Source organism: Phalacrocorax aristotelis, chromosome 1 (genome assembly GCF_949628215.1).
Source record: "Phalacrocorax aristotelis chromosome 1, bGulAri2.1, whole genome shotgun sequence".
In the NCBI taxonomy this organism is placed as follows: Eukaryota; Metazoa; Chordata; class Aves; order Suliformes; family Phalacrocoracidae; genus Phalacrocorax; species Phalacrocorax aristotelis.
Window position 1 is genome coordinate 121,203,521 of NC_134276.1, and position 27,986 is coordinate 121,231,506.

Genomic DNA, 27,986 nt, shown 5'->3' on the forward strand with positions numbered 1-27,986 from the left:
AGCTTTTCATGCTACCCCAAATTATCTAGAGCACAGTTGGGCTATCCAGTACAACTGAAACACTGAACCACAGGCTGGATAGATAGCTGGGCAAAAAGCCTTCGTGTGTTTTAGAAGGTGGAATCATCTTTCTTGGTGTTTCTTTTCCTCTTTTATAAATCCTGCTGGCCTGTAGTTGCCACAGATGTTCCCTGAGACCTCCCAGTTAGGACAGGATTCCCCAAGCTCCCTCTATCTTCTTCTAGCCTACTGCTTTCCAAGGCAGAGTAGCAGCTGTTAAGCAGACCCTTGCTGTCCAATGCCACATGTACTTATCACCTTGCTTTTGGCTAAATCAAGATACACATCACCAAAACAGTCATACAAGTAATAATCATCTTTAATGTTTGCTACTCAGTTTGTCATTGGCAAGTTACATATTGCCTCAGATTTCAAATCATTGGCAAATGTCAGAAATATTCAGCTACAAACTCACAAATGTCATCCTGGTGACAAGTATTTTGAGGTATGCCAGTAAACAGACCGGTTCTGAATTTATCCATTTTCTGGTCACACCTTACATGATCCCAGTAGGTTATTTTTGTTTTGGAGTTTTTGTTCAAGGACAAAAATCAGATGTTATATGGCAGAGAATCCCAAGTGAACTGTATCAGTTAATCAGATACGCAGTCCTACAAAGCAATGAAATATTTCACCAAGGCAATCAATGCATGAAGATTTGCCATGATAGTTTTAATCCAAGCCTTTCTGGGCAGAGTTCGAAATTAACTGTTTCATTAAATTGTTCAGCTGCCAAACTAGCCAATCTACGGTTCCCACTCACCATTTCAGTTACTCTTACAAGCTTTACCTGTTATAGGCAGAGATTTGTTTAGCTGCCTGCAACCAATTCAATTTATTGCAAGCTTCCATCAGTCTTTTTCCTCCAACTTTTGCCAAATACAAAAAAAGGCTTTAAAATTAGCAAACTCAAGACTAACATGGCTAAGATTACACTCTGTGCTAATGAAATTGAACTAAAACAGCTTGGCACCAACTGTAATGATAATATGAAATAGGGCTACACAAATAATTGATTTCTCAGCTTGGTTGCTAACTTAAGAAAAAGATAATTTTTTTGCCCCCTAAATAGAATTATTGTCTTAAAAAAAAGACGACAAACAAGTTAGTCTTGTTTGCACTGAAATGAACTGCTCTGTTTCCATGTTGATGATTTTAACCCATACAATGCAATTAAAATGCCACGAGCATTATTCACCAAGGAAAGGGAAGAGATTGATGCGTGATGCCCTTTCCCCCCTCTCCAGTCAGGTTTTAGAGGACTCAGCAGGAAACACGGGAGTTCTTTTGTTACATACTGAAGAGGTTATGAATTGAGGTCTCCCCTTGACTAGGGAGCTGTAGCTAGAGTTGTCACTCAATCCCTGCAGATGATTACAGCACCCTGATTCATTGGCACTGCCTTCTCTATCCCCAAGGCTCTGAGCTGGTAAAGGATGTTTTTCTACCCTGGCTCTTTATTGCATTTTCTGCTCTAATTTCTAGGACACTTGGTAAGGGATCAATAACCTCTGAACTGGATGAAGGACTGCAAGGTGACAGGCTATGGCACATATCCAGCTCAGGCAATTATTACCAGCTGGCATAAGTGTGTATGGGGGAGGAAAGGAAGTTTTTCCAAGGTGAAGAGCAGCACACCAAGGCTTTCAACAGCTTCTCACAGAACAGCCTGGATCTTTAACTTTTTTGTGTGTGTTTGTCCAGTGATTTAAGACTCACAGATCCATGAGTCAGTTCCCAAACATTTCAGGTCAAGGTTATCATTGAATCATAGCCATTGTGAAATGCCTTGTCTCACTTTTCATACAGCGTTTTTCTTTCCTACTGTTGTTTGTATTGTTGCCTGAGCATTGCAAGCAAGTGTTACAATACAGGAACAGCTTAACTTTCTCACCTTTCAGTGCATAGAAATAATTTTGCCTCCCTTCATCCCCATGCTTACTGCATTAACATACTGCCCATTCAAAAATGACAGCTTCCTGTTTTTAGCCAGGGACTACTACAGAGGTGGTGGAAACATACAGTGCTGTAGTTAGGGGGGAAGGAATATGGGCAGTACAAGCTAACCCCTGCTAAACAAATATCCTGGCATCACAATCCTTAACATTGTCTTAGATAGCATTTGAAAATGAAATAAAATAATTGTGGGAAGAAAACTGGGTGGAATAGCGTGGCCAGCAGGAGCAGGGAGGTGATCGTGCCCCTGTACTCAGCACTGGTGAGGCCGCACCTCGAGTACTGTGTTCAGTTTTGGGCCCCTCAGTACAGGAAGGACATTGAGGTGCTGGAGCATGTCCAGAGAAGGGCAACGAAGTTGGTGAAGGGTCTAGAGAACAAGTCTTATGAGGAGCGGCTGAGGCTTAGTCTGGAGAAGAGGAGGCTGAGGGGAGACCTTATCGCTCTCTACAACTACCTGAAAGGAGGTTGTAGCGAGGTGGGGGTCAGTCTCTTCTCCCTAGTAACAAGCGATAGGACGAGAGAAAATGGCCTCAAGCTGCACCAGGGGAAGTTTAGGTTGGATATTAAGAAAAAGTTCTTCACCGAAAGGGTTGTCAGGCATTGGAAGAGGCTGCCCAGGGAGGTGGTGGAATCTCCATCCCTGGAGGTATTTAGAAGAAGGGTAGAGGTGGTGCTTGAGGGTATGGTTTAGTGGTGGACTTGGCAGTGATGGGTTAGCAGTTGGACTCGATCTTAAGGGTCTTTTCCAACCTTAATGATTCTATGATTCTCTTACCCTTCAACCTACCCTTTGAAAGATGTCCTTATCTAAGCAGAAATGTCACAAAAAAAACTTCCAGAAGCAAAAATCAACCTGCAGGCTGTGACAGAGCAGAAACAGAGTGCCCTGTTTGGGTGCAGCCTGGCTTTCATGCCTTATCAAATGGTCCATAGCAGTGTCCTCTCACCTGCTTTTGTTTTGCATTTGGGTAATTAAGCCTGTTACTCCCACATAATGATGCAGAAGTAGGTATGTAAACTGTCCTACTATAAAGATGCCTCTTCAGCAAGAGAACAGGCTTATCTCTGCTGTATTTGCTCTAAGGGCAGACAACAGTTTCAGCTGTAGCCATGAGCTATTTCCATCTCATCCTGGCATTAACTGTGAGGTGTTTTTATAATCGCAGTTAGGAGTTCAAGCCTTCAAAGTATTTTTAAGGAGGAAGATAAGAAATAGTGCAACATCCACATCTGCAGTTCTGTAATTCAACTGCTATAGGAATATGTGTGTTTAGGAATTGAACCCAGCTCAGACAGACTTAACTCCTATAATGACCTTTAACACAGGGTACTGACATTTTGTGATAACAGACAATAAGCTCCCAAAGGAAAAGGCAAAGTGCAGACATGCCAACCCACCTGCTCATTCAAAAGTGCCTTTTAGCAGAAGACTGACTGCCACAAAAATATCACCCTAAATCTAAGAGGAAATAATTTTCTTGATTAGACATTACATGTATTAAGGGTGAATACTAGTCTCTGGTCTAATGCATCCTCCCTGTCCTTATTGTTCTATACGACTGAAATTACTTCGGTCCTCCATATTTTACACGTGGATATATTACCAATTAATAGCTTGCCATCAGCACATTTCCTTCAGTAGCACTGAAAATATTTCATTAAGTTAGATTGGTTTCAATATTCCCATTTTATGTGTAAGGAAACAGAGGCAGAAGGAAGGGATCCCTTCCTTCTGATCACTCAGCAAATTACCCTTCCTATCAAGATCACTCAGCAAATCAGCAAGCTTGAAAGAGGGCTCTGGGCCACTCAGCCTTACCCCAGCACTAACCAGGAGGCGGACCCAGTGCTGCCTCAGCCCCAGGGCTGGACAGACACACCTCTGCTTGTCCGCCCACCCTGGGGCACCCGCTGGGCAGTGGCCACCCCATGGGTGACAGCGGAGTCTTTTCCCAGGCTCCCACCCACCTCATCTCACAGCAAAAGCCCACAGCTGAAAGAGTCAAATATTAGTCTTTGGAAGCAATATCTTTTAAAGGGTAGAGAGAACAAATGCCCATGTGTTACAGTTCTAATATAAATATCAAGCCCATTGATTCTGTTGCCAGGCGTTCGGATTGTGACTTCAGTTTTCCCACAAAGGGGGCACATGAGCAAAGCACAGATGGGGAGATGTTAGTTAAATCAGAAAAAAAATGTTTTTGCCTTTTTTCCTGCAGAAAGGAACAGCATTTCTAGAAAACGTAAGTGTATTACAAGCTAATTGACTAGGTTTTTTTTTTAAGATTCAAATGCAGTGGTCATCAAATTTGTAATTAGGTTTTAAAGGATGCAAAGCCAAGGCAGCAATCCTAGCTTCTGCAAGGAAATTTTTTTTTTTTAAATAATCTTATACTTCATTAAATATGAGGTAATTCCTGGAATAAGGGCTGAATCTGTTCCCACTTTTCTAGAACTATTTAACACATTTCAGAATCACTCTAATGAAATCTAAAAATCCAAGGTGGTGGTTGTTTTTTTTTTAAACACACCCCATTCTGGAGAGGACAACTGTCAACATCAAAAGTAGAGGTTTTCCAGGTACTTTTTAAAATGGATTTTTGGTTTTTTTTACATGACAGTAAGTTCCCTGGAATGCTCGGTCTTCAAGGTGATCTATGCACTGTTAGAAGTCTTCTCAAAATATATACGGTGACATACAGAAAAATTGAAGTTGCACCCCACAGTGCTAGTGAGCACAAAAAACTCCTCTAGTCTGAAGAAAACAATTGGATGATCATACACAAAGGTCAAACCATAGAGAAGAGAGGGATAAACACTAAAGAAAAAAAAATACATGGGGGAAGCAGCAACACAGTGGTAGAGAAGCTGCTTTAACGAGTTCAACCAAGACAGCTACTTCCTACATGCTACCAACTCATTCGCAGCCCCCAGGCCTGCAAGTTCTACGTGGAAAAAGTATGTTTTACAGTTTCTGTAACCCTATGGTCTTCACCTCACAGAGCAAGAAATTCACAAACAGAGGAAATTTTATAGCTGCAAGACTGCAGCCTCAAAGAACAAGTGGAATTAGCAAGACCAACAGCTAAATAAAAGGTTAGGAGTGCAAGTAATAAAAAAGGTCTTTTTTAAAACAAATAGGACCTAAAAAAGGAAATTCGCCTCAGAAGTCATCAGAACATGTACGAAGTTTGTCAAGATTTGTTACCAAGAGACAATGAGTGCAAACTGAAATATAGAAGATTACACCTGAACAGAAGAAATAAAATTACTTTACTGTGAGGGTGGTCAAACACTGGAGCATGTTGCCAGAGGAACTGTGGAGTCTCTCTCCTTGGAGTCACAGTCCTGGACAACCTGCTTGAGCAGGGGAGTGGACTAACCTGTCTCCAGAGGACCCTTCCAACCTCAACCTTTCTCTGTGATTTTGTGTAATGGGCAAAATAATACCCACACGGCAGCAGTGTTGCAGGCTGCCTGCCTCAGTCCAAATGATGGAAATCTACAGCTTTCAAAGCTCTTTTGAACTGCAGTGGCTCCCTCCTCATCCCTTGAAAAAGCAGCAAAAGAAAGTAACCTTTTACTCTCAGATTCTTTAGTAAGGTCCTAGACTGACAGCCAACCCCTCAATTTCTTCTCAGAGAGAGAATCAAACAGATTCATAGCACTATCCCTTCCGTCTGGGGCACTAAGCTGTGAAGTCATCAATGTGATGGTTTACTTCACTAATCACTAAAAAGTCTTTGTCTACTCCGTGAGATTGCTGAGGAGCAGGTTTACTATCACTAAACATGACAATGTTAGGCTTTTCACATCACACCTTGAAACTTAGCTGGGGCTAAAACAGATGACAGGAGTCAGCAGTAATTACTGCTTTTTTCTGCTGACTCAAGCTAGTTTTGGATCACTGACCAACTAGTCACATTTTCCTTTCACAAGAACTTAAAAATGTGAAAGGAATCAGCCTAAAGGTGAAGATGGATCCTGTCTGAAGGAGGTGAAGACCAGCCACTAGCAGCACATTTTATATCTAGATTTCCTTCCAAAACTGCTCTCTATCTAAACATGTCCATGATAACCTAGAGAAATGAACCGATAAGATTGACTGCCTCAGTGGGGAAAAAAAAAATGAAAATAAAACAAAACATACCTCTTCTAATAACTAAATATCAAAGCCCACAAATACACACAAGGTGTCTCTTGGCAGATGCCCAGGAGAGAAAAGGTTTTCCTTTAAAACCTTGCTTCTTTATCCGAATAATGGTTTAAAGAGTGTGTTTTTAAAATATATATTTATGCTGTTATTGCAAGTTTATTTCTAAATGTATGAATCACCAACATAAAGGCAGCTCAAGCGGTTTTAAGGGTAGGAGCTGAAGCAACTGAGGCAATGGCAGTCCGTTGTATATTTGCGAATGGGAGCAGTAAAAAAAAATCAAACCCTTTGCTTTCTGCTTCATGGTTTGACTTGGCAATTACAGAGTCAGTTGCTTTGAGCTGCTGCAAACTTTCTCCCATAACGTAAAGTCTTATTCTTTAAGGGGTTATGTTCCTCATCACATTTTTGTTTCAATAAGCACCCCTCTTCATCAAGGGATGCTTGACATGTAGTGGAGTGGGGTAGAAGCAAAGAAAGAAATCACGTAGAAGCGAGTTACACGTGTCCAAGAACAAACTGGCAGTATTTGTTCAGGCAGAAGAAAATCATACTAAACACTGTGTTCCAGAACATCAAGGAGTGATCCATTACCATGTTTTATCAGGGTATTTCATCCTTTTTGAATCAAAACCATTGACTTTCCATTGGTCGCAAAGTCAACAGCCAAATGAAGGCATTACTGGCCAGTTTGGACTGAAAAGCCAGTGACTTATTTCTGTTAAACTACCTCTGTACATAGTCCAGTCTCGCCATTGCCTTGGATCACTATATCTCCTTTTAAGCTACAACTTCTTTATAGATCTTGGAGGTCACATATTCAAATGACTCTGCTGGAAGTGAAAAAAATAGAGAGGCTTTAGCAACCGGGTATTGAGAAGAATGGTAGAAACATATTTTTATTCTATTCATATCAATAAGAAAAAAAGGTTTCTGAGACTCTCCAATAAGAATTTGCTACAAAAATACTCCAACGTTCTGCAACTGTCTACAAACGAACACACATTCATTAATAAATCCTACTCCTTCACAGCCAAAATGAGTGCCAAAGGCTGACTTTCGTATCAACCAATAAAACAATGGCAGCACCAGGGATAGATAACTTTCATCTTGTGGTCCGATTTGAAGCAGTTAGACACCAATGCTTTCTAATAGTACTTACAAACTCCATATACTGCTTTTGCATGCTTTGACAGCTTGGGATAGGCAGAGTTGAGTTTTTTCCTCACTGAGTGAATAAGGAAGTTTTTAATTCACATAGAATTCTTGTGAACTCTTGTTTTAAAGAACATAATAGAATTTAAATTCTGCTCTCAGGAAGAAGAAAAATTAGATTATTCCTGACAATACTTTTCCAATTCCACCAAAGAGTAAGAAATCAGTTCTAGTTAAGAAACAAAAATTACTTTGAACAGCTCACTGGCCAGATGAGGGGTCGCTGTGTCCAGATTAACCACTGGCTTTATCAGTTTGGACATACACTTTAGAGGCCAGAGCCAGGCTGCTGGGGCTGAGGGGCAAGGGTGCCTTGCAGCAGGGTGCTGCCGGCCCTCCCGACCACCAGCAGCTGCACGCCGCTGGTGCCGACAGCACTGCCAGGCACAGGCAGGGGAAGGCTTAACTAACTTTCAGTGCCAATCTGCCAAGACTGTCCTCTATTCATCTCACACAAAACACACATCCTTTGTTGTAAGAACCAGCTCAATAACTGTATGCAATGGACGCTTACACCCTTCCTCTGTGTATTCAGTCTGCTTTGTTAACCATCACACAAGATAAGCAAGAAGGGCAGAACTGGAAAACAATCTTGATCCTGTTTAAAACAAAACAACACGTAAGTGTCCCGAGCTGGAAATGGTATCTGCTGACTCAAAGGCCATGACAGGCAATCCACACCCAAGAAGGCTGAAGATTGGCACAGGCACAAGTATGAGTAAGGGAACCCTTGAGAGCTCAATAGCCCAGTGACTTTCTGACCTACAGCTCCAGTCTCCATTGCTCAGCTACATTCACATCCAGCTGCAGTGTAGGCAGCCGTGCTGCAGCAGCAGTTGTCTGGCACAGTAGCATCTGTCTTTGGCACGCATGCTCTTCCTGCACTTTTTTATTCATAACCATGTCCTGGAGTTGGCTTCTCAAAATCATTTGCAATTTAGGCAGTATGAGGGGAAAAGCAGAGGAAGAGCTAGCCTCAGAAGAAAGGGAGGACAACATACTAGGTAGCTGTGGGTCACATTTACTGCTAAAAGTCTCACCCTCTTCTAACTCTTCATAACATAAAGTAGGGTCAGTCCCGTCAGGTCCCAGAGGCACCGAGATGCACTAAGTTCTGTGACCTGAGTCATTCACCTGAATTCTGTGTAGGGAGACAGCTACTGTTAGAATTACTGCTTCTCAAAGCCTTATTTCACTGTCTGGAGCATTTCACCTTAATGGAGATAATTTATTCATCTAGCTGAAATGGACAGCCTACCTATGGAAAAATACTTTCATCTTTGCTGTCACATGAGCCACAATTGATATCACTCTCAGTACATGGCTTTGTTCTGCTTCCAAAGTATTCCCAATCGCCTGTCATTTCATGCTCTTCTGCTTTCATCTTCCTCATCCTCTCTATTATTTCTTTTGCACCTGACACCTTGTCTTCTTCCTCTAAAGAAGTACAGCCAAATTGCATAACCCTATTGCATAAATCCCAACTGCAAACACCCCAAGATGCCTGTCATGATGTCTTGTTTCTAGTATTTCTCTTCGTGACCACCACCCCATCTGCCTCCAAACCCCTGATGTTCTGTAGATTTCTAAGTCATCACACAAAAGCTATCTTACTATCACTTTTGCTCTGATCTAATGCCAAAGGACAACTACCTTGCCGGGTTATTAACGGCAATTATTACAATAACAAATTCAAGAAGAATTATTTTGCAACTAAATTAAACATCTGAAGTAAGAGCAAGTACAAGTGATGAATGTGTAAGAGCTGTCAAATCTCTGCAATTAGTACTCTATTCAGAGCTAAAGGAGAAGCCTCTGAAGCAGCACTGAATTCTAGATTTTTTTTAAAATTATATTTTTCATTGCAGAATTGGAGAGAGGAAATATCACACAAGAATGACTGACTCCAAGGCTTCCATGTGCATCCATTACCCGTGATCTGAAGCTTCAAAAAATTTCTTGCAGATTTACTGACCACATTAGAAAACAACTGTCAGTTTTCATTTCCATTCTGGTCAATTTGTGGGAAAAATCAAAGCAATAAAACCACACAACTCTGCTGCAATCAAACCTACTTTATTTTTCCCATCTTCTGTTCTCTTCACCATGCTAAAAGCAAGAACAAAAGGCTTTCAGGCAAGACTTCAGCATGCATGCCCAATCATGAAAGAGAAACACTTCTTTCATCATCAATGTATTGATAAGTAGACAAAACTATTATTATATTTCCCCTGCTAAGACGGACTTAAAGCAGCATATCCATCAGAACTACATACAACCTCTAAACTGGACAGAAGTGGAATCAAAACAAGGAGACATGACTCTCCATTTTATGACAAAGCATTTGTTCAAAGCCACATTTTTTTTTCCTTCCGCCATAGAGGACTTTGTAAAAATACGTTTCAGAGGTTAAAGGTGCAGCAGGACAAGTAAACTGAGTAACAAGAACGCTCCATGGGCAAAGTCATTCCTACTCAGCAACCTTTACTCCCCTGTCTCACAGTTAAGGCTGTGGAGCTGCACCAGATGGGATGAAAATTTCTCCCCTGGGATTAGAAACATTTGTTCATCAGACATTTCTGCCAGCACAGAGGAAGCTGTGCCAAGGGAAGGCACCATGAGCATTTGATTCTAGCTGCAGCGTTTGTCTCAGGTACAGGCTGCATTTCTTTACCCTCCTATAAGTGCTGTTTCAGCAGCACTGCATGAGTTTGTAAATTAGGCAAATACTTCCTATTAAAGGTTATCTTAATTTTCACCCTCATCTTTCTGAGCTGGAATCTCAAGCAGTGGAAGAGCATTTAAGAGGAGGAACTGGGACCCCAGCTTCTAAATGTCACCCTTATTATTGACCTTTCTATATAGAAGATAAAAACGTAGAATACCTCTAATTGGAAGGGACCCATAAGGATCATTGATTCAAACTACATTTGATATCTCCATTTGATAGATTCAAATCACTCAGCTGAATCATACGTTAGTATACAAAGAGTTAAGCACATAGTAAAAGAACTATCTAAATTATATTCAGTCTGCAGGGAACTCCTCTGGCTAGCCAGTGTTGGCTGGAATGGGTAAATCCACATGCCAGGAAGAAACTAAACAAGTGTATTTAATTAGGAGCAATCCTAAAAGCATAGCTTTTATAATTAAGGTATTCTAAAGGAAACCCAAATCCTTCAGATATATCAGAAATACTTAAAACTCCAGTGCTGTTTGGTTTGTCTGCCAGTCAACTCTCAATAGAGAATTTTCCTGTCGGCCAGAAGTAAAGGCTTGGGCTCCAGTCAAATTAATTGCTCATAACAAGAATACCAGTTACATCAGAACTTTCTACTGTATGCTCAGCTTTGACAGGTTGGAGAATGATGTCCCACTCAGAGCCAAACCATGTGTAAGCACAAAGCCCATATGGCTGAGTTGCATTGTTCTCTTTCTCACATGCTACAAGCAAAACCTCCTTTTGTCTCATCTCTCTCAACAGATAATTTCTGAGCTCCAATTTGCTAAGATATTTAAGCTATAATCCATCACTACACAGAAAGAAACCCTGTAAAACCTGCCATCTCCAGCCTTACTCAAAGTTTCTTCCACTCAAACAGCAAATTGATACCTGGACTCAAAAGAAGTCTTTCAGGTCACATCTTTTAAAAGAAAACATGACGTTCTGCAAAAATTATACTCTGTCTCACTCTTCACCTCATTATTATTCAGGCTGCAGGCTTGTTAGCATGAGGACTTCCTACAGGCTATAACAGCCTGCTAAAACTCCCCGTATGCATTATGGCCTTCACATATTAGAGCTGCATAATACTATTACTAACAGAACATGGAACATTGATTTGCTGACAAACGACTAACTGAACACACACAATCTACTAACAAAGTAACAGAAAAATACATTATATATAACACAAATATCAAATTTTAAGAAGGACTGAAGGCAGAAAGGCAGAGATAACACCACCTATTAATTATAGCTATTCCAGACAGACTCTTTCCTGCCTTGTTTTTTAACTTTCATTAATGTAGACTCCACAGTTGTGTCATTGCCACTGAAGCTTTTCTGTCTTTATCATTAGCAAGCTTTACTCTAGTCCATCATGAATCTCCTGTGTTGCAGTATAGGCTCCTGCTTATCCCCCAAGGACACAAAGAAAAAAATTATATAGTCCTTCATAGGGCAATACCCTTTGATGTGTTTGAAGACTACTATTACGTTCCTGGTCAGTCTATTCTTTGAGGTGCTTGTGGGTGACTACAAGTTTTCCGGGCCTTGTCCCCTCATTTTCCTCCTCAAAGCTCCCTCTGACTGATGCTTCTCGTTCTGGAAGTGTGATGTTCAAATCTGGATATAGTACTCTTGTTGCAGAGTAAGCAGAGAAATGAGCTGACAAACATCTTTATAGATAATACTTCTGGTTACACTATTGAGTGTTGCACCTTGGTTGCAAATAGTGTAAGTGAAGACACGACAGATCTGTGTAACCTGAAATTAGATCTCACACTATAAAGAGGAAGATTATAAAGCTCTTATCCTCACACTATAGAAGGACTCTCAGAATTTCAACAAGCTGGTTTATTAATGCTATCTCTTTATATTGGACGGAGAGGACTTCCAATGGTGAAGACTTTGCAAATTTTGTCCCCACTGGTTGTCGTGCTGTTGGGGTGGAGTTATAATATGTATGACTGATTTTTCAATGCTGTGTTCAGCAACTATTTTGAAAGAAAATCCATGTCTTCAAGCATATCTCTGATTTAACATACCCCCGGAGGTCTCCAGGAATCATGACTATTGCTTATTTGGCATCTTTATCTTCAGAAAATGAGGTGGGAAAGAGGAGCAGCCACAGCGCTGCTAAGCAAAGTGGATTCCATTATAACAACACAACAGTAATTGCTGGGGGAGCAGCAACTGAATTGTAGATAACCAAACTACCCCTGTATCACAGACCAGAAAGAATGAATCACAAAAAATGGACAAAGAGGGGAACAGATACCTCACACGATCCAGCTTCTCAGTGAAAGACCAGGAGGTTTGAAAATACCAAAGCTACTTCTATAAAGAACGATGAAGGCATTTCTGTCAATCTATTCCCACCCACCCCTTAGTTACCACTCCCTCTGGCTTCCTGCAGAATTTGCTACTGAATTCAGATGACACAGCTTCACGGTGATTACACCGGCACAGAGTGCCACTTTCTCTGTCCCCTCAATGATGTGCCCAGTAACTGTCACCTACTGGAATTTAAAGCCAAGGGTCACCTACATAGCGGAATCCACTTAATTTTGTGTCTTCTAAAACATCATTAAAACATAATCAGTCATAATTTCCAAATAAATCTATGATATGGCCAAGGCAGAAGACTTAATGCTATATTTTGCTTAACCACCTCCTACTAAAATAGACTGTCTCCAAGAAACTGACTGTAGGAGGAATATATACTTATGTCAGACCAGTCTCCATGTAGTACCAAGTTCATTTATGCCTGCTAAAGTTTCCTTTATGTTTTTCATACACGTTTCTCCATCACATTAAACCCCTTCTCTTTGCTCAAATTCACTAAACAGATTATCACATCCCAAAGCTTTAGGATATAAACCCCAAAATGATTTTGAGAATATATACTGGCTTTTCACTTTGGAGCAGAGGCATGTTTCTTTTTTTTTTTTTCTTGGGTTTTATGTTTGTTTCAATCATTCATCCCATCTGGGTACAGAAGAATTGTTCAATGTCTACCTATAAATTCTAACAAATCTGTGAATAATTCATGCAGTGAAGGAGACCAAATTACCACCTACCTGCACCTGTGGATGCCAAGGGATTAATAATCATTTATAAGTTCCCTTTTCTCTTAAACTGCATTCCTGTAGCGCCAAATAACGCACTCGATCAGCAGGGCTGTCAACTTTGGAAAGCAAAACAGATGCATCACTAGAAGGCAAAAGTTCTTTTCTAGATTAAAGAAAATTCATGAGGAGGCCACTCTGTAGATCACCTCACCCCAGACTTTGAGGTCAGTGCTCCATTTCACTTACCTCACAGCTTCAACTTGAGAGTCCATCTCTGCATTAGGGACAAAAAAAACCCCACCAACCCAAAGACAAAATAATACACCCCCCCATGTCATAGAGCTCAATATAAGGTATAAGGCAAATCAGTATTTTCTGTGTTGTTACCAGTTGGTGAAGTCTGACCCTGTTCCACTCATGCTGAACAAGAAAGTGCCAGCTCCTGCTGCTAGATCAGATCAATTCCTTCATGCCTCAGGTAAATGTCTGCTTTGTAGGCAAAGAGGAAAGTTTATATTCTAGCAGCCCTGCTGCTCCAAGAACAGAGACTGAAGTGTTGTTTCTGTTGTGTCTGTGAAGCCCAGGGCACCTTGGCATGCAGGGGGCTGGGGGCTGCATGATGCAGAACCCTATTACGGCACAAGGGTCTTCACCAGAGTTGCTCCCTTTTGCAGGCTCAGTGTGCAGAAGCATATCAGAATGACCCCACCCCTCCTGGGGGGACACTGGCATCCCCCATCCTGGGCAAAATGATGCTCCTGGAGTCTTCCTGCCTTGCCCCAAGCTCATGGGCTGCCGCTGCAGCCAGGAGGGGGCTTCTGGCCCTGCTCCCACCAGCTCCCCAAAAAGACAGACCCAGCTCAGTACTTGGAGTTGCTGCACCAGTCCCTCTTCCCACATCTCACCCTTCCTATGTGCTAAGGGCTCCTGGCTTAATACAATACCATGGGAAAGGCCAAAGAACACTGCCTGGACCTTCTTGGCATGGGATTTGTCCCGCCTCAGCCTGCCACACGTCCCTGAAACCAAGCCACTGCCCATCCCAAGGCAGCCGAGCGCTGCCCTCCAAGTCACTCCCAGCTGCACACGTTGCTTGTCCAGGCATAGCAGTCAGGTCTTCTACATCCTGCCCAATGCACTGCTCAAGAAGAGACCGCCAATGTCCTGAGCACAAGCCTCCAAGGCGAGCATCAAGGTAAGGTCTGAAGCAATGCTCAGGAAGAACATGATCTAAACTTGTTCCCTCTGTACTGGCATGCTGTGGAAGAGCCATGGGGATTTTCTGTATTATTTCCAAGATCATTTCTCTCCTTGCTTGGCAGCTAGGTCACAGCTTGCTGTTATGCCTCTTGTTTTGCTAACCTTTACTGAAAGCTTGAAGCTGTGAACACTACTGCACTGCCATGTGATTCCTATCACTGGTAACATGGACAATATTCTCCTGGGATGAACACAGAAAATGCAGATTGAGCAAATCAAATCATTTAACAATCCCATCCTCCCCCCCCCCAAAAAAAAAAAGTTTCAAGAGAAACTGAAATTATTACACAAAAAAAGCTTTCTTCCTCTATGTTACACTGAGGAAGAAAAAACTAAAACTGAGATTTCTTTAACACTTTAAAACTACTAAGACTTTTAGAGAGACAATATGAAATAGGTTTTATTTAAGTACAAGCAGCAAGAAAGTGTCCAAGTGTTTATGCAAGTTACGGTCCCAAATTTACCTTTCTCACTTACCAGCAAATACATTCTCATCAGTCTTCAGGTTACTTATGTTTAGTTGTTCACTTTTTCCCCGTTCGAGGCTTTTTGTTTCTGTTGTTGGGGTTTTTTTTAAGTTTATACTCTGTGGATAAGACATTCCCCAAATTCAAGATTAGATATTGAGAATATAAGGGATAATTAGTTTCCAAACATTTGCAAGCTAAACACGCAACCTTTCACCTCCTTTGGCCTTAAGTAACAATCATTAGTTTCTGTTAAGTGTCTTGAAGAAAGCTAGTAAAGCCATATAGGACAAAACTAGCTTCTCTGAGAAGCATAAGTCATTATATTACATTCAAGTAACACAACAGGCTTTGATTGCTGCTTAGGAATCATCACTATAGGTAGCTATAAGTTGTTTTACATAATTGTTTGCTCAGTAATTTCAGGTGCCAGTACCAGGTAAAGACAGATGTGTATGACTTAAATAGTCCTAAAATATAATTGCTACTAGAAGGTGTTTACAATAGTGCTGTCATGAGAAAAATTCATGGTCTTGAGTTGGAGTACTTCTCAAGGAGGTCAGAACCAACACGGACTGTGCTGGATCGAGACCCCTTCACATCTCCTTATGTCTTATTACAGTGTTGTACCTCATCGTCAGTTGGCTTTGATTAAGTTTGTAGCTGGCTCTAGTTGGTGCCAACTTCATGGCAATTTCCCAATTCCATCACATTGTTGAAGTTACCCAGCTGGAAAAAAAAACTTACCAAGAATATATTGGGAACATTAAAGAATCAGACCTTTAGTGCTTCCCCTCCCTGCAAACTGTATGAAGCAAATTAACTGTGAACTAAATTAAGAGCAGAAATTGGCATGAATTATGCAAGCTATCTCAACTGAACATTTTTCTCCCCTCACCATATCCCTACTTTACCTAGCGCAGGAAAATTCTTTCAGACAGCTGTTATTTTTTTTGGCTTCTTTCATACATCACCAGGATCACCTCCCACTGGGTTTCTCAGGAGATTGCTAAAGTAACATAAGTAATACAGTGCAAGTATTCCATCATTAGTCATCGGGATGAAGATCTTTCTGGCTTTGTCTATTCCTCTCCGTGACTTTTCAGTGCATCAGCACAGTCCTTTGTTCTCTGTGAACACACAAGTCATTCTTCAATCCTTGTAGCACCTACATGACAAGTTATTACACTCTAAGTATTATTATGGGCAAAAGGGGAAATGCTTCATTTGAGAAGTCAAGAATTTATTGTTAGACTAAAATCTTAACAGCCTAATTAAGATACAATAAACTTATTATGGTGCAGTTACAATGATACTAACCTTTGGAGTCCAAATTATCTAAACAATATGATGCACAGCTCAGTAATACAGTCAAAAGTTGCTATACAAAAGGGTTCTCTGGTGTTATGCACTCCCTTACCCTGCTCCTATGGCTCTCAGGTGTGACAGTAAATCATCCTCAAGAATCAGCTGCAGGGGGAGGATGGGGGACCAAGTTTGCAACAAGTTGTTAGCATCCCCAGTCCTATGCTAGAAGGAGCAACATGTTCATGATGGGGTTTCTTCCTCCGCTTTACTGAGCAGGATGTTGTCAATGGTTTCTTCCTTCTCCCTCCAGGGACTACATCTGAGTATTTTTATACGTTTTCCAACACAATTTTACACTTTAATCTTTCTTCACTGGTACACAATTTGACATTACATCCAGATTTGCTACAGGTAAGAAACTCACTCTTTGCCTAAGTCTGATACCTATTCCTTTTCTCTTTGTTAGCACTAAACCTGGTGTTGTCCAACTCTGCTGTTCTAACTGAGCATGGCTGCCAATAGCCATAAGGCCTCCAGTATCAGTCTTTGCTCCTTCCATTATCACCTCATGCCTCTACTCCTCATCTTGTGACTTCTTTGGTGGCCTCTACTGTTACACCATGCCCACATAACCCCACACTACATTACACTACGGCCATAAATGTTGCAACAAGTCATTATTAGAATGGAATTACCTATATAAAATTATGGTCATTTTACATGCTTATACAAAATGAAGCAAAAGAAATTAGGTAGTAACCTGCTGATCATTAAAACTGTTATTGCAGCTAAACTAACAAAACTAAAGCTTTAGGCTGGCTAAGACAAATTCAGGCAAGGCCTAGTAAGTATCAGTCCTGAGGCCTTACAAAGTGATTACGCTTACAAAGCAAGCAGGTAACAGGCTACAATGACCAAAAGCCCCTACCCTTTCCAAAGCATCAAAACTCAAGTCTCAGTCTCCTCAAGATTTGTGCACAGTTGCAGCCATTGAAAGCAGCATGTACTTCTGCGTTGCTTCCAATCCCATAAGGCCAATTACATCCTTTTATAGCAAAGCAAATGCTTGGGAGGTAATTAAAAGAAGATTTAGGAAAAAAAAAACCCAACCACCCCAGATCCAGCTATAAACGGATGGGAGTGCACCAGGTTCCTTAATTAGCAACATTTGCTCCTGAAAATCATTGGGTTTGGTTTTGTTTCTGCAAATGTAGATCTGCTTGAAAATGATGGAGATACTGAGTTTAGCAGCTGGAAATGCGGAAATTGTGCAACTTCTCAGAAGCAGGTGTTCTAGAAACACCAAGTACAAGTCAGATGTATGTTATTCCTGGCTGCTCACCTATTATACTTGTCAGCCAATTATGCCCTTTTTTTTCCTGCTGGTGGCTGGATTTGAGGTCTTGAAAGCTTATCAATGCATTTATCATTTGTGCTCATTATGACAAGGTTTCATCCACATAAGTTTTATCACCTCGTTGTGGCCTCACTTTACAGAAGTTTGCAGCCAAATTTCAGCCAAGATTGTCATCAGTTCTGTTGAAATATACCATGAAAAACTAAACTGCAGCTTTAGTCCTAAATGCAATGCTTCATGGACAGTACCTCAAGTCTGTAAAGTACTTGCAGATTTTTCTCTCTTTTGCCTAGACTAACTTTCACAGAGCCTAAATATAGTGGATTTTAACCTACTAGGCTGTGAAAAAGTCAGTCAAGTCCCAACAGCACAAACCAAATGAAATAGTGTGGTTTTTCAAAGATAATGTAGTTTAGAGAAGCAGATGTTACCACCTTCTGGCAGAGAAAAAAGCCACATTTTCAGGCACAACAGCCCCTTAATACATTTTGAAGAGCCTGCAGAGTGGAATACTTGGTGCAATCCAGAAAAGTACAATTTGTGAAAGCAAGTAATTTCCTACAGCTATCTTCTGAAACCTCCAAGGAAAGAAGAAAGCCACTGAAGAACATACCCTTCTATGCCCAGCAGGGTCTCCAGTGCTACATCCTCATTATGCCAAGGCCGACACAGCACACAGCTTGTAGAAGACGAAAGATCATAAGGAGATCTTCTACTGCTACATGTATTCACAAAACCAGAACAGTTGCTCTGTTTTGAACTAAACCTATTCACCTTAGCCAAATTCTACTGGAATGAAGTTGTCTTCATTCAAGCTTCCATGTCTGACACAACCCAACTCCATTTTCACAGAATTGCTGAGGTGGGAAGGAATCTCTAGAGATCATCTAGTCCAACCCCTGCTCAAGCAGGGTCAGCTGGAGCAGGTTGCAAAGACCTGTGTCCAGCCAGGCTTTGAGTAGCTCCAAGAATGGTGACTCTCCAACCTCTCTGAGCAGGCTGTGCCAGTGCTCAGTCACCCACACAGTAAAAAAGTGTTTTCTCATTAAATTGCATGGAACTCTGTTTCAATTGTGCCCACTGCCTCTTTCCTGCCACTAAGCACCACTGAGAAGTTTGGCTTGTCTTCTTTACTCCCTCCATCAGACAAAGGAAAATTAGTCCTCATTTCTGAGCACTTGCAGTGATCATCTACATCCAAGAAGATTTGTAAATGTCCCATCAGGCCAATGGCACACCATGGCCGGATTAGCAAGGTCACTGTGCTACAGCTGACATTGGTTGATTGTCCTCAAGACGTTCTGCATAATTTACTTTCCTCCAAAGAACGGCAGCGTGCAGTTGGAAAGCTCTTCAAGCACAACTAACTGGCAAAGCCTCCCTTATGCCTGATGCGCTATTTCCATAGTCTTCTATGTAAAATGTTTCCAGTACACCTGGGAGCACCTGGCTGCCTGCATGCTTGTTTAACATGCAGTAATGTAGACCCTTGTCTGAGAGCATGTCTTGAAATTTCCAATGGCAACTGAAACCACCTTGAACCTCGACCTCTGAACCCCCAAGGGCCTGCATTTCAGCCAACAACTTGCCCAGCTGGTGTGGCCTTACACCTACACTGTGCTTACTTCCCATGCTTCAGGCTCAGATACAACACCAGGCTGACAACATCTGTTGCTGACAAAGGACAAAAAGCAGGATTACTCACATTTGAACATGCACTTCCACCGCTTCTTCAACCTTGAGAGCCTTTGAGTATTTGCCAAGTTAATTCTCTTTTCATTTTTTTTATACACTTCTTTGCTGATTCACAGTGGTGGAGGAGGAAAGTAATGGGGGAAACACACATGTTGCAAAACTAAAGAAGAGACCTTAGTGTGAACAGCCCAGCTGGAAAAAGCAAACAACAGAAACCTTATGAAGCAGTTTGATCCCAAGTTATCAGTTGAGCTGTGTGGGCGCTCCCACACACAGACAATACTCACCCGCCAGGACAGCTTGCAACCAAGCTGCAATCCACTGCATGCCATGAGGTCCTGATTCCATGCTATATGACCCATGTGCATGTTACTCAACAGCAGTCTCTTTTTTTCCAGTTTATCTGAGAGAAAAATCTGTGCTTCCTCTGCATACTGAGTGTGCTGAGCCAGAGACAAGCAAGGTGGAGCGTTTTAGAGTGGCTTCCTGCTAATGAGCTAACATTTCCAAAGCGGGCTTAGGCAGATGCAGCTATAAAAGTACTGTAATTCAAATTCATTGGCCCCTAGTGGAAATGAAGCAATGAATAAGACAGCTGCTTAACAGTGATCCAAGAAAGAAAATTATGATTAACATTTGTCTTATTGCCTTAAGATCTTCCTTTATTCTTTATACAAGATATGTGTGCTAAATGTAACATTCAAAGAAAGTGCATTAGTACTGATTTTTCTTCCTTCTAGCTACAAAACTAAACATCATCTACATCAGACAAATACATTTCTGACCTACTGACGCATGTGGTTATCCAATGAGCATGTTTTCTTTCCCTTCAGTGGAGCTCTGGTGTCAAAATTATCACACTTTCCACACAGAAGTCCTCTGAATTTTAACTTCATATGACACCCAAGGTAATTCCTCCACAGCCTAAAACAATTTTGTAAAAGTTGTTGTAATTTCTCATCTCCCTAGTATAACACAGTGGTTTGAAAAACACGCTATGAAATAGCTACAATAAACCATGGACCCACTCGGCACGTAACCAGTGGGCTGAACAAGGAGACCTCACATTGCTTTAGTGCCTAGGGTCCTGCTTCACCTGATGCTCACAGGAATATGTAGAATTTTTTCAATACATCAGTCATCATCTAGACTTCAGAGAACCTGCTCTACCTTTCTTGAGTTGGAACCTCCAAGCACCAGCCACCTAACTGTACTCCACAACATCCTCCAGAGTGCCCAACATTCACGTTACTGAGTCACACCCCTGTGCAGCAGTCGGTGCAGAGACACACTCTTGCTGGAGACAGGCTCGCTTCAGACTTCTGATTCATCTGGGATCCTGCCCAAATTCTTCAGCTGATATAGCTGAGGGAAGAAAGACTTGGAAATAGCACTTTCAGGCAGAGGGAGTGGAGGCACAAATCCAGGCAATTCACGTTCTCTAAACGAAGCTTAGAGGGATGCAACTCCTCTTTCTAGAGCTAAAAGAGTCATTGTTCTGTCAAACACTTACCTTGGAATATTTCCTTAAAGCAGTGGGGCTGCTCTGAATCCTCTCTGAGCCAGGCTGCACAAACCCTGGGCCTATCCTAGATAACCTGAGCTAACACATGCTCACAGCAAAGTTTTTCCACAGCCACATATTTCTCTTGCAGCCATATAAGCAAAAGTGTGAAGCTACTGTTCGGCAACATTTTTACTTCCCAAGACAGTTTCACATATAGACTCTTAGAAGGGACATTGTCATATTTTGCAACATTTTTAATATTTTTCTCCTGCACTTCTCATGTACTTTTTAAAGACCTAAATTTAGGTGGAAACTAACCTTCTGCATTACTTTACTGTCCTTTACAAAGCTGTTAGATATAGGCACCCACTTCAAGAACTTGAAATGGGAGTATTTACATGGCTGTGTGCCTCATGAAATTCACTACAGCTGCAGGGCACTCAGGATATAACTGATTCTTCCCTTCCCACTCCCACATATATGCATATAACACAACTATCTGCAGAGTAGTATGCACAAGGAATAAAGGAGGGAACTTGAGAGCTGAAGGCATGACTCCAGAACAGAGTTGTAAACCATCTAACATCTTTTGCAGATAAGGATCAAAAGGGGACTCCTAATGCATCAAACCAACAAGATGCAATAACCTGTAGAAGGTGCAAACGCAGGTTAATCCAACAACAAAAAAAACTTACAATTTGAGTAGTTGTGATTTTTAAAATTATTTTAAAAAGTGGGGTACAAAAAACCCAGAAAAAATATACTTACACACTGGGGATTGGTAAATCACCAAACAAACCAGAAGCAGATCTTCTCTTGGAAAGAAATAAGAATTTCTGAAAATTAGATTTCTCTTTGATGTTCATATACCACCTAGAACATTGTCTCTATTACAATGATGCTGAGGGTGGACAGACAAACACATCCAAAGAAACTCTGCAATTAACTTTAAGGGCCATTTATTCAGTCTGAGTTTCAAGAAAAAGGTTTCCTTATGAAGTCCTTAGCTTTTCTGTAAAACATATAAAAGAATTGTCACCGAAGTCATCGTCTGGATACACACAACCCCCTCACTTAAAATATCAGATGATAAAGCAAAATGAATAGATACAGCACTTTCACTTATACCGATTCCCCTAATGTTTGGTCACACTGGCAAATAGTGGTTTTGTTAGAGGAAGCTGTGCATTTCTGTGCTCCAGCCTCTTGCACCCACAAGTATGCCACTAACACCAGTTACAGTCCCTCCACACCAAACACCACCCACCTGGTATTTACCAGCTGGCCCAGCAGCTCAGCTGCACCTCCTCTCTTAATCAACTTACATTGGGATCTTGTTCTTCCAGGCTTCTTGAATGAATTTTTTGCAGCTGGCACTTCTTTCTTCCTCTGTAGCTAGATGCTATCAGGTGGTGTGCAACAGATCCATCAGCATCCTTCATCATCTGTGATCTACAACAGCTAAGACATCTGCACACCTGGGCCTTGTCCCTCTGCCACTCTAGAGAGCAGCTGTCCAGATGCAGCACCCCTTTTGAACATCTAAACCATGCCAAAGCCAATGAGTCCTCCTACAAACTGTTCATGGCTCTACACCAGATACCATATATACTCCAAGGCTGAAAACTCTCTGGAAGGAGCCTTCATGCCCCCCTTCTATTAATAGAAAAAGTGAAACAGAAAAGAAGGGGAAGATGATGACTGGTTTTTAGGAATCCAGTCTGACTTTTCACAGCAAAAATAAAACTTCATATGCAATAAATACGCTGGCACTAGTGTGCATTGCACAGGTAAAGAATGCTTGAGTAAGAAGTTTGAGTTATTTGTCAGATCAATCACTGCAAGAGGCAACAACAGGTTTCTACTGACTTTTTCATATTGCAAACAATTTTTATTATATTCCCCCATGTATTCCAACAGCTGTGCTAGCAATACCCTTGGTAATAGACTTCAGATTCTCCAATTTCCTTGCATCTGCTATATTTAGATTTGTTGTTCAAACCTCTTGATATGACTATTGGCATGACTCATCAATTGTTGGCAGCATGTTATTATAACTAATCAGCATCTTATAATTAGAGACAATGGCTTCTGAATAAAATTGGTTGACTGGAATCCTTTTTGAGCCAGTCAGCAGTAGCCATTAGAAAAAAGCTTTACCGTTTCTAATTTTGTGTTATTGATCCAAAAATGCTAGAGATAAAACACTGCTAGAAAACTTCCTTGAGATTATATCAATACACTCTGAGTATTAATATAATAATTTTTAAGAAGCCAGACACAATGATTCATCACTTTTAATGTGTGCCTGGACTTTGGAATTACCTGTTAGATCTTCCGTATCATTGTTTATTCTAACTGAAAAGCTTACCTTTCTCCAAAAAAATTAATTCTAAGGTTTAACAGGAAAATTAATCCTGGCCTGAGCAACAGTCCCCCAAGCAGTTTCTTTAAGCGTCCAGATCTATTTGACTTTGCAGCCACATAGGCAACTACATGTATAAATTCTGAGATCTGCATTATTGGCAAGTTCCCCTACACTGCAATTTGTTCTTGCTATAGCTTCACAGAGATCACCTAAAGCAGCCTAATGACTTTGCTGCCTTGTGCGCCTGCGCTCATAGCCTGTGAGGAGATTGGAGTGACACACTACACCAGTGGAAGCTGTGGCGTCTGGGGAGAGGCAGCGGCCTCCAGCTTTGGGCGTGCTCTGAACTCAGGTTAGCTGGGAGGCCTGCCTTCATTCAAAGGCAACACGCTGCTCATCAGCTGCTGAGTCACATTTTGCCTCCCAGAGGTAATCTTTCAACTTCCAGTGTTGTTTTTGAGTATAGCATCATAAAGGTTGGAAAAGACCTCCGGGATGATCAGGTCCAACCGTCAACCCACCACTACCATGTCTCCTAAACCATGCCCTGAAGTGCCACGTCTACACGGTTTTTAAATACTTCCAGGAATGGTGACTCCACCACCCCTCTGGGCAGCCTGTTCCACTGCCTGACCACTCTTTCTGTAAAAAGATTTTTCCTAATATCCAATCTAAACCTCCCCGATGCAGCTTGAAGCTGTTTCCTCTCATTCTATCACTGGTGACCTGGGAGACAAGACCAACACCTGCCTCGCTACAACCTCCTTTCAGGTAGTTGTAGAGAGCGATAAGGTCTCCCCTCAACCTCCTCTTCTCCAGGCTAAACACCTCAGTTCCCTCAACCTCTCCTCATAAGACTTGTTCTCCAGACCCTTCACCAGCTTCATTGCCCTTCTCTGGACACACTCCAGCACCTCAATGTCCTTCTTGCACTGAGGAGCCCAAAAGTGAACACAATATTCAAGGTGCAGCCTCAGCAGTGCCGAGTACAGGGGCACGATCACCTCCCTGCTCCTGCTGGCCACACTATTCCTGACACAAGCCAGGGTGCTGTTGGCCACGCTGGCCGCCTGAGCACACCGCTGGCTCATGTTCAGCCAGCTGTCAACCAACACACCCAGGTCCTTCTCCCCCAGGGCATGTTTCACCTGTAATTTGGCAAAACAAAATATTATCTGGCACACCAAAAAGGTTGCTAACTCCAGATAGAAGCTATTTTAAGATGCTTTTATGCCAGTATAATTTTTCCTATTTCCATTTCTACCAGGGAATAATTTTTAGCTCAATGAAAAGAAAAATATATTACCCTATCTTTCCAGAATACGATTATTGAAATGGGAATTAAACCAGTATCCCTATAAAAAAACAACAAAAAAATAAATCTTTGTTTTCAAACCTAGCATACCCAACAGTGCCTTCAGAGTACCAGTGAAGTTTAGTTGATTGCATCACCTTTCCCAACAAGGCAGGAAGCCTTCAAAAAAAACCACAGGAAGTCTAGAATATTTCATCTTTTTTTATTTCAACGGTACACATTCAACAGTGTTGATTATATAGCAGAATTTGCTGTTAGCCAGCTTACGTGGTATTAACAACTTCATCTACGAGCATTCCTGGTACACTCTGATATGACAACAACCCAGGACTATCTACAGTCTCCACATCAACATGGGTTGTCAGTCTGCAGCTCAGCCTCCCCAGACCAGTGTCCTGAGGCCACAAGTTTTAAATTCCTGCAACGATCGGTTACACTGAAATGATAGCACAGAAGCAAAAAGAATGTGAAGCCTGTCGCTCTTTTTCTCTCCTTCCTCCCCTTCAAACTATGTCATTTAAGTTCTTTTCTCACTCTAGTCTTTGGTGGTACTACAGAACTCAACATTAAGGTGGTAAGAAAAGATAAAGCCTAATATTGGACCTACCTTGCCGCAAAACATAGGAGTACGGAGTATGCCACACTACTCATTACATCAGCAGGACATATTCCTGGGGGTTTCACACAGCAACGCCACTCCTGGGAGAGGCTGAGCATTTTCCTATTTTGTGAGACTCACTGTCCTCAGGGACTTACCTATACGCTATGGAAAATGTATCCTTCCTTCCCACATGCTGACTTAGGAAAAAAAAAATGGAATCGACGTGGCTGACGTGCAGGGAAAATACATCGCATTAGTCTTAACAAATGGCAGATTCTGGAACAGGCACTTGGACTGTTAAGGTAGTGTTTAAATGAAGAAAGAAAAATAAGTCCAGAAGGGCAGTAAGTGGACCTATATCAAGTCATAAACAAGCAAAAAACTAAAAAGCAGGTTCAGACTTCAGACCAAAAATCGTTCTAACCACCTCACAGTAATAAAGTAACAGACAGCAGGATTCACAACAGCAGCAACAATTTTATCCTGAAAGGCTTTCCTGTCACTCAGTTACTACCAGTACCAGCCAAACCCCAAGCTGCGATCACAAGATGACATCAGGGTGAGTCTTCATGCGACAGGCTTGAACTTTCATATATATTCTTTTCTGGGCATTTCCATGTAATCATCATAATCACTTTACGAGAATACTGACGCACATGAATTTAGCAGTGCCTCAGTCTTTTGCAGGATCCAACACTTGTTAAATTGCTATTTCAATTCTAAGCCCAAGGCCATCGCTCTTCCACACCATATTTTCCACTTGCTTAATTTATTAGTTCCAAATCTAAGAGGCCAAAGGGGGCAGGAGGGAGGAAGACCACCTCTTCTGAAACATCCTCTTTTCAAGGAAGAGGAAGCTGCTTGGATATGGATAGTCCAGGCAGTTGCTCAGAGTAAACAAAGACAGCTTCCTTGATGAATACATGACAGCACAGGATTTCAAACGAGCAAGTAAGTGCTGGAAGTGAATAAATAATTCAATAGGAGAGATAGCAAGTGTGCCATTCAGCTAAGATTTATTGTATTATGAAAGAAAAAGGCTCACTGGAGATTATGGGAAAACTTTCCCGAGGACAGCTATGCTAGCAGCCAGTGATTTGTGCAAAGACTGCATTGGTTAACTTGCATTTCAGCATTATTGACAGAAAGCAGCTGTTTCCATGCACAGCTGCGTGTCCTAAAATGTTGCACTGTTGCCATGAGCACCACCCATAGGATCCACCATGTTCTGTACAACAGCAGATACTGGCTTCCCTTGGGTTTGGAGGAGATAATTCTGCTAAGCTTTGGGAGAGGTAACAACTGTTACGGATTCAAGCCCAAAGAAATCAAGTTAACAGATTTGTTTCCGTGGTACAGAAGGAGATTTTAAAATCAAACTCATACAGGTAGCAGGCTTATGTTCAAACCCAACATCTATGCAGCAGAATACCCCATCTGGTGAGGCGATTGTCCTCTAAAGAGCTTTTCTGTAATTTCCAGTGAGCTTTTAACAGCTTGGTTCATGGGGAATAAATTTCAGCCACAGACACATGGCTTAGCTTGTCTGCCACTGACCCCCTGTGAGGAAATGAACCAGAACTTCTGAAGGAGTTCAGAATTGCCCATGGAAATTTCCTTCTCCCCATTTCATCATCTTATTTCCACCTGTCTGTGTATTTTGCAGTCTATTCTGATGGCACTTAGTACAGAGCCTTGCGTTTCCTGGCCAGATTCTCCTCTTGGGTACAGCAACACAAATCCAAACAAACTACTGTATCAACAAAGTCTGTTCACTTTGAGAAGAGGATCCACTTTTAGCCCTCTAAGGAATTGCCGAAGTATGGAGTATTTTCAAATTATAGCAGAGATAGAGATTAATTCCTGAAAGCTTAACTAGGTTAACTCAGTTAACTCTGTAGACATTATCATTCAAGCCCATACTCCACCTCTTTCTTTCAGTATTCACTGGTCTCCCTAGAAGATATTGAGGGTCAGTCATTCCAGTGAGGGGTAATTAAGTTGTGTTTGGTCTTTGTCAAGAAGCAGCAATGAAGTCTCCACAATTATCCAATTGACATGATTCTACTAAGTGTATCTTTCACTTTTCCGGTGAATACAAGGCATTAAGTTTCAATGGTTAGAGATTTCAGACTGAGCATGCCTAATCCAGCCAAACTGGAGGCTGCTACCAAAGGGGTGGTCTGTCTGCCCCACTATACCCATTCCTACCTAAATAGCTCCACTGTTTCCCCTCAACTGGATTGAGCAGTCAGGTGGCTGCAGCGCAAATCTTTGATCCAGATGAAAAATAACACCCTGCAAAAGCATGTGCCATTAGATCGGAGTTGACTAATCTGTCAGTTTCCTGACAGCACGACAAGATGAACCATTGGATTTGATGCACAGTGGAAGCAAGCAGCTGGGAGCCTCGTACAGCCTCTTTCAAAAATCAGCCGCTATACAATTAAGTTAAAACTGTGATTTCGTATTGTGCTAAGTCACCAAATAGAGAAGAAGGGGAAGAGGTTTACAGCTTGTTGTGGCAAGGGATTGAGGTCTGGCAGTAGAGTTAGTAGAACTATAACCTGATGAAGAATTTTGTGTGTTTTTTTTTTTTTTTTTCTGGGACAGGGAAAAGTGGTAGGGAGGACGTAGAGCAGAAGCATGAAAGAATCTATAATGAGCTGATTAGGTACAGGGAGAGAAGCCCATTAGCTTTAATTTTGGTCTAAGCCATTTACATCAAGTAAAAACATTGGAGAATACACCTAAGTCCTGAGGATTCCCATGGAGTTGATCACAATTGCACTCGGCATATGAGAAATTCTATATTGGAAAAAACAGTATTTTTAAAAATTAAAAATCAGCAACTTCTGTATCCCACAGTCAAATAAGATGAGAGTTTCTTGTCATAAATATGTAGAATTTGGAACAGGATGG